At 33.4% G+C, this 11,570-nt stretch overlaps 2 long non-coding RNA genes across 2 annotated transcripts; both read right to left on the reverse strand.

Annotated features, from left to right (window-relative positions):
* Positions 1-2,039: 2,039 nt before the first annotated feature.
* On the reverse strand, positions 2,040-6,434 carry LOC134256253 (uncharacterized). The gene is made up of 4 exons (XR_009989689.1): positions 5,642-6,434; positions 5,274-5,355; positions 4,814-4,894; positions 2,040-2,583 (listed from the first exon to the last, which is right to left on the reverse strand). It is a non-coding gene; the product is annotated as an uncharacterized LOC134256253 (long non-coding RNA).
* A 2,503-nt stretch (positions 6,435-8,937) lies between these two features.
* On the reverse strand, positions 8,938-10,153 carry LOC134256251 (uncharacterized). The gene is made up of 2 exons (XR_009989688.1): positions 9,851-10,153; positions 8,938-9,385 (listed from the first exon to the last, which is right to left on the reverse strand). It is a non-coding gene; the product is annotated as an uncharacterized LOC134256251 (long non-coding RNA).
* Between the last annotated feature and the right edge of the window lie 1,417 nt (positions 10,154-11,570).

Raw genomic sequence — 11,570 nt, forward strand, 5'->3', positions numbered from 1 at the left:
TTCTAAAATATTTGAGTAGTTGCCATGGAAATAACCATGTTGAATTTTCCTTAGCAACAAGTCTTTCAGTGTTTCAAGTGTTTAGAGAATTGACTAAAAAGTATATTTTTCATTTGACAGCGGAAAGACAAAATTAGATTGAAATGTTTCAGTATTTTTCTTTGGTAAAGATGTTTTTTACGGGGTATGTTTATTATGTGTTTTACATGTTTTATGCCCCAGTAATCAAAGAATATGGGTATATACATATAGTTTTTGCCCTCTCCACCATTCTGTTTATTTGTCCATGAAAACGTTAACATCGTCCATAACTTTTATATTGTTGGTGCTATGGCTTTCATATTCAACATAATTTATGTATTCCCTCAAGATCTTTCATTGTGTACCAAAATATTTGATATCTTGACATTGGAGTATGACCAGTTTCGGAGGAATATACCCAATTTTTACCTTGTCTACAACGCGTGAAATTTTGTGCTAGGGGTTTCATACGTTACTGTGACAAGTCCTTTGCATGGATATATGAATTTATAAAATATATATTTTACTTTTTGACCTTCACCTTGGAATTTGACCCACTTTAACCTTGGGAATAACTTTTGAGCAGTTACTATTAGGACCTTTATGTTTCATAATTGTATTCAATTCAACAAGGCCTCCCCAAACATACAAACAATATTGACATTTTGATCTTGGATGTTGATGTACTTTTTAAAAGCATTAACCATGGCCATATATTTATAACAATTGGTGCTAAGACTTTAATATTTCACTTGTGTGTTTCTTGTAAGGCCTTCTCGTTTGTACCTTTTATTTCACCTTTCCACCTTGACCTTGGAGTCTGACCCACATTTAACTTTAGCCACGACTGTGCCAGTGCTTTCATATTTCACACACCTGTACATTCATTGAGACAGGTCGTTTCTTTGAGTAGCAACACTTTTCATTCACAAGAGGCCCATGGGCCACATCGCTCACCTGAGCACATTGGCTAGGAAATAACACAGAAATCATTTCAGTATTGAGAAGTTTACATGGGGGTTGGAGTCTGGAATTTTAAATTACCAACTACCTGATGATGCTTATATAAAACAAATGCCTTTGCTGTTTCTGCGCAGATGATTTTTTTTCCTATTCATTCATTTGACCTCCCCCCATTGTGGTCCAGCACTACCCCTGGGAGCCCTCATTTGAACCTGTTTGACTTTGTACTACCTGAGAATGCCTCCATTTCAACATGATTAAACATGGCTGTTCTGTTCTTGGGAAAAAAATGTCCTTTATATTTCTAGGCAAAACTTTGATTCCGAATTATGGCCCACCCTATCCAGCCCCTACTTCCCGTTCATGACTTGAACAAACTTGAATCAACACTACGTGAGGATGCTTACTTAAATATATGACCAATCATGGCTCTGTGGTTCTTAAAAAGAAGAGTTTTAAAAATTTCCAGTGTAATTATTCTGTGAAAAACTTAAATCGTCCATTGAGGGGTCATGATTTGAACAAACTTGAATCTGCTGGTACACTACCTGACTACCTGAGGATGTTTTCACATCAGTTTCATCTTTCCTGGCCCAGTGGTTCTGGAGAAGAAGATTTTCAAAGATTTTGCTATATATTCCTATGTAAATCTTTGATCTTCAGTTGTAGCCCAACCCTACCCCTGGGGGTCATGATTAAAACAAAATTGAATCTAAACTACCTGAGGATGCTTCCATATGAGTTTCATTTTTCCTGGCCAAATGGTTCTTGAGAAGATTTTTAAAAGATGCCATTAATTTTTCATTAATTCATAATTATCTCCCCTTGATAGAGGGCTTGGCCCTTCATTTAAACAAACTTGAATTCCCTTCACTCAAGGATATTTTGTGGCAAGTTTGGTGGAAATTGACCCAGTGGTTCTTGAGAAGAAGATGAAAGTATGATAAGTTTACGATGACGACAACGACAGACAAATTTTGATCAGATAAGGTCATTTGAGCCTTTGGCTCAGGTGAGCTAAAAAGAGGTTGTTTAAAAAAAAAGAACAAATCTGGTTTGGGAAATATGATACATGTTTTTATTCGGTTAAAACAATTTGATAAGCATTCAATGTTGAGAGATATTTTGACATCAAGCTGTTAAAAAGGAGAGTGGCCATTTTCTATAACTGAATGAACACTAAAAACAGGATTTTAACTCAGAATTTAAATTGTAAAATTCTACACAAGGTTAGGAGAAGTCTACTACTGCACCCAACTTAACAATCAAACAGAAGACTGTACATAAAAATCATAAGGAAAATATATAGAGAACAATAGTGTGCAACCATCTTTGGTACACGTGTAGATGTTTTCCTCCCTTTTAATTTTTGTAGGCAGACTGTTTCACAATCTCACATGCTCCCTGTGATACTTCACTTTGAATTTGAAAAAGATCCACTTTTGGAATACTTTTGAAAGAGATATACTTGAGAAAAGAATTTATTTTATGTTGATATCTAATCCATGGTTTCAGTAGAGTTTTTTCTTCATTTTCTGTGCATGTATCTACAATTGCTCTGACTCTTTACTTGACAGTTTTCAGAGATTGTTCAATAACCTGCAAAAAGATTAAAATATGCAAAAATTAAACCAAGTTATAAATTATTTGAAAATTCATGTAACATTCTATGAAGCTGAAAGTACTAGTATTATAAAATAAATAAATGTAAATGTAGTGTAGTAGGAAAGGAGAAATGCAAGAAGAAAACATATGGCTGGACCGGGAATCGTACCCGTGACCCCTGCATTACTAGTCAGGACTCAGGTGCTCTAACCACTGAGCTATCCAGGCTGATATCTACGGTCCATATAGCTGAAACTTCTACATTCCTCCCTCCTTAAATAGTCTTCAACCTCGAAGACACAAGTTCTAGGGCCCTGCCAGGAATTATTAATTTACACAAACACTGTAACCTGAACAAAGCCCCCCACACTGGCAACCAAATGTAGTAGGAAAGGAGAAATGCACGAAGAAAAGATATGGCTGGACCAGGAATCGAACCCGGGACCCCTGAATTACTTGTCAGGTGCTCTAACCATTGAGCTATTCAGGCCAATATCCACGGTCCGTATAGCCCGAACTTCTACAGTAGTTATTATACCCCCCCCTCCCATGTGCTTCAAAGGAGAGGGTGGTATATTGTTTTATCCCTGTGTGTCTGTCTGTCCATGTGTCTGTCAGTAGCAAATTTTGGTGTCAGTTTTTCAGGAACTACTCATTTCAAATGCTTGAAATTTTTGCACATTCTTTATTGAGGCATGCCATCTGATGTCAACTTCCTGTTTGTGCATCTGTCCATATCATACAAAAGAAATTTTTATAACAGCTTTCTCAGCAACTAGTCATTGCAGATGATTGAAACTTGAGCACATTCTTTGCTGAGGCATGCAATATAGCAGGATTAAATTCATTTCTGTAATCTTACTATTTCCCTGCATCTGCCCGTTATTGAACTTGTTCAACATTAACATGATACTAAGTGTACGTATATTCACATCAGAGTGAGGGTATTACTATTGTGCATTGGCTCACATACTTTTTTTTACAGCTCTTTTAAAATCAGATCCTGTTTAAACTTCACCAGTGCTGGTTAATACAGTGTAGTGCAAATTAAAATGAGGAAATATGCCTCATCATAATTTTGTTTCATAGATCTTTAAGAAAAAAAATGTTGAAAAAAATTGTATGTAATGTGGGTTAAAAAGTTAATGACCTTGACAACCAAATGAAATTCTTAGTAGTAGCTAATATACATAAACAAGGCAAGAAAATGATGTCTGTATTTTTAATTTGATAATCATCCTTGGGATTATTTAAAGAACTATATGCGGTATTAACCAACATTTGCCCCCCAAAATCAAACTTTGATGGAGTAATATTTAATTAAGTCCTTAAACAGGGGAGTATATGCTGACTTCAAAGCACTAAATATTTTCATAAGAAATGACGTCATATGTACGTAATGACGTCACAAATATGACGTAAATTTCAGTTTTTTATGAATTTTGCAGAAAAATGTACATATTTCGTCGATATTTTAAATAAGAGTCACCGAGCGCATGTGTGTTCAGGATTAATATTTTGATATAATGTGTAGAATGATAATATCAATGAAATATGTCAATATTGTTCCTGAACACACATGCGCTCTATAAATTCTAAAGCTTAAATTGTTGAAATTTTGTCCATTTTGTCCTCTTTCTGAAAAAGGATATAAAATCGGACTAGTTTGTGACGTCATAAAAACAGAAATTGTGAATACACTGCTCTGGAACTATAATATTTTCTGTTAACTTATATTTCTCGTACAATTTATTGAATTCAGCACATTTCAGGAAGTTTTCAAAATTTGACTTTTGTGGGGGCAAACATATGCAATATACCGCATATAGTTCTTTGATCAGGATTGGTCAAAATATAAAAAAAAACATTTCTTAAATATTTTGCAATTTAATTTCATTTTTTTTTAAATAACTGACTACTAAAATTGTTCATTTTAGTTGTGACAATAGTTTTATGAAGATTTTAACCATGCAATATAGACCTTCATATTTTTCACTTATTAATAAACATCAAATTTTAAACCATAAGCATTTTGTTTGCAAATAAAAGTTTTTAAAATTATTTTCTCTGATAAATGTCCAATAAATTGAATAAAATAATTAAAAGCTAATACCCAGGTCTCTCAAGGCTGATACAGGAATAGTTTAAAAGGGATGTCTTAAAAGATCTATTAAAATTCTGGTGTGGCATTTCTCCTACAATGGAGATCTACAATATGTAGTACCTCTTTCATTGAATCAGCTGTTAGAACATATCATGGCCTTGAATGAAGTAGCTCTTTATGTTCATTAAGGTGTGGCTGAGCCTAAAATAAATAAGCACAATAAGCACCCCTTCTACTATATTGACAAAAACATAGTGTTTACTGTTACAACATTGTTTATCCTGGAACTTTGTAAAATACACATAACATATATAATGCTACTTGATCAAATAAATTAAATTATTCGGTGTAAATTATATAATTTATTTTTGATTACTGTATTTCCAATAGACCACGTATGTACCAGTAACCCTGTAATCATTGTTAGATGATGTCTTGTATAATTTTTTTTTCATTAAAGAAATCTTTATTCCAATTTGTTTTCTGTTTACTTTTAAACTGTTTATTATTATTATGAAATTTCTAAATGACAAATGAAACTATGAATGATAGCTTGCATAATGAATAATAAATTACAAACCTGATCATATTTCCTGTTTTGATTTTCATCCTCTTCATATTGTTTGAGCATTCAACTTCAAGAGACAGGCTGGTGCATAGAGCTAAAAGTTGAATTAAGTTTATTTGAGCAGATAATCAAAAGATATATCATTCATACAAATCTTGTTTTAATATAGTTTTTTTAAAAGTACTATATGCTTGTTAAAATAATTTAAGCATCCCCTAACCCATTTTTTAAATCAAAATTTATATTAACATTTGTTTAAACATCATGTTATTTAAACTCTAATAAGAACATTTATTCAAAGACAGGAATGTGCACTTTAAAATGATAAATATTCCACTATACATGTACATACTAGTAAACACTGACTGTACAATACTCACAGGTTCCAGGAAGAACAAGTCCTCTAGCCTCTGTGTATTTTGAGTACACCATTGACTGGGATCAGTCTGTTGGATTTCTGCTTCTCATGGAATGAATTATGATTCACCAGATTTTTTAAAAATAAGGAATGGCAATTGACACCAAATTTCTTCTTCGTACATCACTCAGTCACTGTTTTATTTCAACGGCAGAGAAAAATGTGTGGAACAAATTTCCCTATTTTCAGAACTGGACGGCAAAATACCACATTCTATTAGTATTATGTCCTTATTATTCATATCAACTGAATTCAAATTAAATACATCTTCTGACAAGTGGAATTTGTAGTAAAAACGAAGCAGCAAACCAATCTGAAAGTCTTCTGCTGGCAAAAAACATTCCTTTTTTCACAGGAAACACAAAAGAGTTACACGAAGGGAAATAACTCTTGATAAAATTAAGCACTTTTCTCTTGAAAAACAGCAAATTTACAAGGCTTTATTTTCTTTATTTTAAATAACACACCTCCAATTTTTTGAAGATTAACTTATATATCTATAATCTTTTTACAGGATTAGTTTTGTTGAATTGTGTTGCTGCGTTTATGAGTTTCAGCCACATACATTATAAAGGAAATAATAGCAAATGTGACAAAAGTATGACTTGCTGGTCTCCATGGAAACAGCAGTATCCCGTCATTTTGCATATACCAGTATACTTGACTAGTAGTATGTATTAATTTACCAAAGTTTCATTTAAATCGGTGACTATGGCTTTCCATCAAATTTTGGTGCTTATAGAGAATGGCTCTTAAAAATTATTATGCAAAGTTGTACATGTACATGTATTTCATTCGGACTTTATTGTAAGAAGGAGAATTGAATGTGCATAAAGTAATTAAATGGATATCATGTAATATTTTATTCTGCTTTTCAAGGGGGATAGTACTAGTATACACACATAACCGTTTAAAACACAAATCAATTTCAAAAAGTTGGCCACGAATTTAAATACGCGTTGAAATATGTCTCATCAAGTGGATAATAAATTTATCATAAATTAAAAAAAAATGTGTGGTTTAGATTAATAAAGGACCTTTAATAACTTGAAGATTTTGAAACAAAAAAGTATCAGATAGGCAATTAAGAAATATTACAAGCACCGTGTCCTGACATCATAACTTTTTTCTGTCCGATATTTTAATATTGCGATTAATTTCAAAGGAAAATCAATGTTTTGCAGCAAATCATAATTAATATACTCAAAGTAAACATTAATAAATCTGGATTTGAATCAAACATTTTTTTTTTTTGTTTGGAGCAAAAAGGTTCATCAGTAATTTCAGTCAGACTTTCCGAGCCGTAGTTATCTTTCTTAGTTCACTTACATGTTTGGACGACTGTTGGTTTAAATTTCTCCGAAAAGCTACCATTTCTAAAAGTATTTTAGAAATTAAAATCTGAATTGTCTTTGTCTCTCTGCCTCTCAGGTTTTATTAAGAAAAATTTAAATCTTACAATTTTTTTAAGTGACAAAAATATGGCCACAACCTTTATTTAAGGCATGAAGAAAAAAAGACCAGAATCAAACCGAGAAAAGTCGTGTACGTGTCAGACCACAAGTTGTTTAAACAGTTTTACCATTTATGCTAGTATATTATACTTTATAGATAAACATCTTTTAGAAAGGTTTTTAACAAAGTTGGGTACGAATGCAAGGGTCTCTATTTGTACATGTATGTATGCATTAGAGTTAAGGTGCTAGTGTCTTTCATTTTCTCCAACAACTATAATTTCTTAACCTTTAAATAATCACTGTTCACATGTATGCACTTATCATATGATTATACACCTTATTATTTTTTATTTATTTATAACTGTTTTGCACATAAATTCCACTTATACCTACATTAAATTGTAACTTTTACTTCCCGACTATCTAAAATATAAATTGGACGAATGGATCTTTTTTTCTTTGTTTTCCATGGGCAGGTACGGTATGCTGCGACAATCAGGTACCGGGGGCATCGGTTCTTTGTAATAATCCCTGCTTGAAAGGTGGGGGAGGGGGGGGGGGGTTATTATTTAGTGAGCTCATTGATCGCCATACCTCTAGTTGCTTTTACTTTTTATTGCTTGTCAAAGAGCCATAGCTGCCTTACCGACGACACGGCAGACTCAAGTATATATTTAAAGGAAATCACCTGTTTCTATTTACAGATACATGTACCTTTTTACATTCATGATCAAACTAAACGTATGAAATTTTTTGTGGACAAGTGTTATATTTTCATAGTTGCAATTTTGTTACATGAGTCGACAATCATTTTACTTGTTCAATACTCTTATGCAAAACAAGATTTTCGAAAAAGTCTAAAAAAAAAAAATAAATAAATAAATAAAACGAGCTAGCAGCTATGACTTTGGGTCATTAAAATAGTTTAGGACTTTTTTTCCCCGAGATTCATTTATGCGCATGCGTTGGAGTAGAAATGACATGTTGTTTATCCAGAGTGAGAAAATTTGACTGTAAATGGGAAAATAGCGAAGTTTATTTGCTGTAATGTTAAGGAAAGCTTCTACGAAGAGTCCAGTCAGTACAGAGAGTAGACCTGGGGTTGATGTGGGGAAGCGTAGGCTATCTTCTGACGGCAAAACTCCAAAACCGACACCCAAGCAGGTCAAAATGGCGACCACCAGATCACCGAACACTACTGACCAGTCCGGTAGGTCTAATGTTTCTGATGGGGATTATGATAAGTTTGTAGAGAAAATGACTAACATAGCCGATGCAGTTGATAAATTACGGAAAGGGCAGTCAACTCTTCAGTCTATTGTTAAAAGCAAATTGGACAAGTTTAAAAACGAGTTTATTGCGAGTATTGATGAGAAGTTCAAGGCCATGAAGAGTGACATTGACATTGAATTGTCCATTCATAAATCACACATCGACGTACTTTCAAAGACCATTGATTCTATTGTTGAACGGCTAGAACTAGTTGAGAATAGGGATAGTAGGGAATCCCCTATGTACGAAAATAACGTGCGTGGTTTTTCAAACAACCCTATTGATGACCCAAATGTTACCATTATTGCAACGAATGTTAAGTTTGAACCCAATGAAAATCTACTTGCTGTTGCTCAAGAGATGGTCGCTCATCTTGATGATAGTGCCAATGTCGTTGCGGTCGCTCGGTTAAGGAGTAGGAAAATAAATATACCGGGGTTAGTGAAAATTAGTTTTATGTCTTCTAATGCTTATAGGCAAGATCACCGCAGCTTGTTTTTGCTAATTTTGTAAAAGTCAAATAAAACACTTTGATGTTGATGAAAAATGTCATTTATTAAAATGACGGTATAAATGTGAACAATTTAACAAACAAGAAGGGGGATCAGATTCACAAGCTTTGCTTATCAGTTACGTAAAATATGATAATGTCTGATCCCCCAAAACTGACTAGAAAAAAGTATCTGTAAGACAAGACAATCAAAACATCATATTAAAAAGTTAGCAAATAGATGGCACATCAAAATAAAATAGGCAAACATCACAAGAAAAAGTTGGCAAAAAGATGGTACATCAAAGACACAATCAAAACCTCAGAAGAAAAAGTTTGCAAAAAGATCATAATCAAAACCAAATACATGAAAGCGTAAAACAATCGAGTAAAAACTATAATATAATATAAATTTTACATGACACATTAATGATCATATTAAGGGATAGGAATGTTGGGGTGGAGGTGGGTCTTCAAAATAGACGTGCTTCAGGTATCACACCGGTAATTGTTTTCACTATATAATTCTATATAGAATAAAAAATCGTTAAAAATCGGGTATTTGTTTACATGAAAAAATATTTAGCAGGAGGTGTTAAACATTACCTGTCACATTAGCTGACACCAAAAAACAGGGTACCCACACGGCATTTTCGGACTTTTTCCATCTGCAAACACGGCTACCCTCAAATCCACGTGTTTTCACTGTGTTTATAAACACCTCGAGTGCACTACGGGAAGTAGCCTCCTATGACATGAAAAAAATAGTTCCTGTCAAAAACCTTTATTTATTCTCAAAGTACATAAAATTTACTAGGCACAGGTACCAAAGTTGTAAAAATGGCATGAAAGAAAATAGGAAAACGTCTCAAAAGAAAAGAAAATCAATTTTATATATATGGACCTACATTTGACTAAGTTCATTTTGATTGGTCAATTACCGGTGTGATACCTTCATGTTAGCGGTGGTGAGCGCGCGAGTGTGAATGACTCGCTGAGCTGACCACGTGACCTTACACATTCCATTACAATTAGGCAAGGCGTGGATCTGAGAATTTTCACAATTTACCAACGTAAATGTTTCCGAAAACCTCCAAACAAATTATCGCATTAAATACATAAATACAATTATTAGGGTCTTCCGTCTTCAGCGGAAGACCCTTCTATTATTCTTATGTTTCTTTTTCAATTTTCTTCTTCTTATTATTATTATTCTTTTTTTCTGCACAAATTTTGTGCCGACGATTTCTCAGAGATCTTTGGATCGATTTGTTTCAAATTTTCAGGGTTGGTTCAGAACAATCTGAAGTTAATTCCGGCTGAAAGATTTTTTGAAAATCACTTCCGGTCTAGAGTTATCGCCCTTTTCTTAAAATTCAGACGACCTCCTTGTCTGTGATAGAACTCAATAACGGCTTAAGCTAGAGCGCTGAAATTTTCAGTGATAATAGAGGACATGTTGCCATGTTGCACCTGGGTCAGGATATTTTCCGGAAGTGTCTAGTATGGAAGCTCGGTAGGGGTCAAAATTTAGGACACGAATCATGACTGATTTTTTCAGACATTTTGCATCATACCTTTTAAAGTATAATTATTTTGATAAAACATACTGAACAAAATTTGTGCAGAATGACAAAATCTTTAGAATGATAACAAGAAAAAAGTGCTGACTCATCACATTAAGGGCCAAAAGGGGCTTAAAGTGTTTATTCGATAACTCTTTAACAATCAATATTTTGATATACATTACTGAAGCAAAAATGTTTATTTCAACAATCTACCACTGTGTATTATGATTTTAATGTAGTATAATTCAAGATTAGGGGCCAAAAGGGGCCAGAATGCTAAATCTTTGACGCTTTATATCTCGAAAGTGAGAAATATTTTGACAAGTAATATTGAACAAAAGATGTTCAAAATCATGTTCTAAACAATATGCAACCTTTCATTTTTTTTTAAAAGTCCCCATTAGGGAGTTTAAGGGTTGGCCCCTAAATATTTCTTTTGCAAATTACTCGAAAACAAAAAGGAATTTCTGAATAGTTGTTGAACAAAAAGTGTTCAAAATCTTAAGAACTTCAAAATGAAATCAAGAAAAAGGGGCTGGGCACTCATATTAGGGGCCAAAAGGGGCTTAAAGTCTTTTTTCGATAACTCATTAACAGTCAATATTTTGTTATACATTACTGAAGCAAAAATGTCTATCTCAACAATCTACAGCTATGTATTATAATTTTTATGACGTATGGTACATAATTAGGGGCCACAAGGGGCCAGAATGCCAAATCTTTGACGCTTTATATCTCGAGAGTGAGAAATATTTTGATAAGTAATATTGAACAAAAGATGTTCATAATCATGTTCTGAACAATATGCAACCTTTCATTTTTCGCTAAACGTCCCCATTAGGGAGTTGAAGGGTTGGCCCCTCAATATTTCTTTTGCAAATAACTCAAAAACGAAAAAGGATCTCTGAATAGTTGTTGAACAAAAAGTGTTCAAAATCCTAAGAGCTTTAAGATGAAATCCCAAAAAAGGGGCTGGACGCTCAAATTAGGGGCCAAAAGGGGCTTAAAGTCTTTTTTCGATAAATCTTTAACAGTCAATATTTTGTTATACATTACTGAAGCAAAAATGTTTATCTCAACAATCTACAACTGTATATTATGATT

Source organism: Saccostrea cucullata, unplaced genomic scaffold (genome assembly GCF_032062105.1).
Source record: "Saccostrea cucullata isolate Sc308-1 unplaced genomic scaffold, CSIRO_AGI_Scuc_v1 ctg2819, whole genome shotgun sequence".
Classification (NCBI taxonomy): Eukaryota; Metazoa; Mollusca; class Bivalvia; order Ostreida; family Ostreidae; genus Saccostrea; species Saccostrea cuccullata.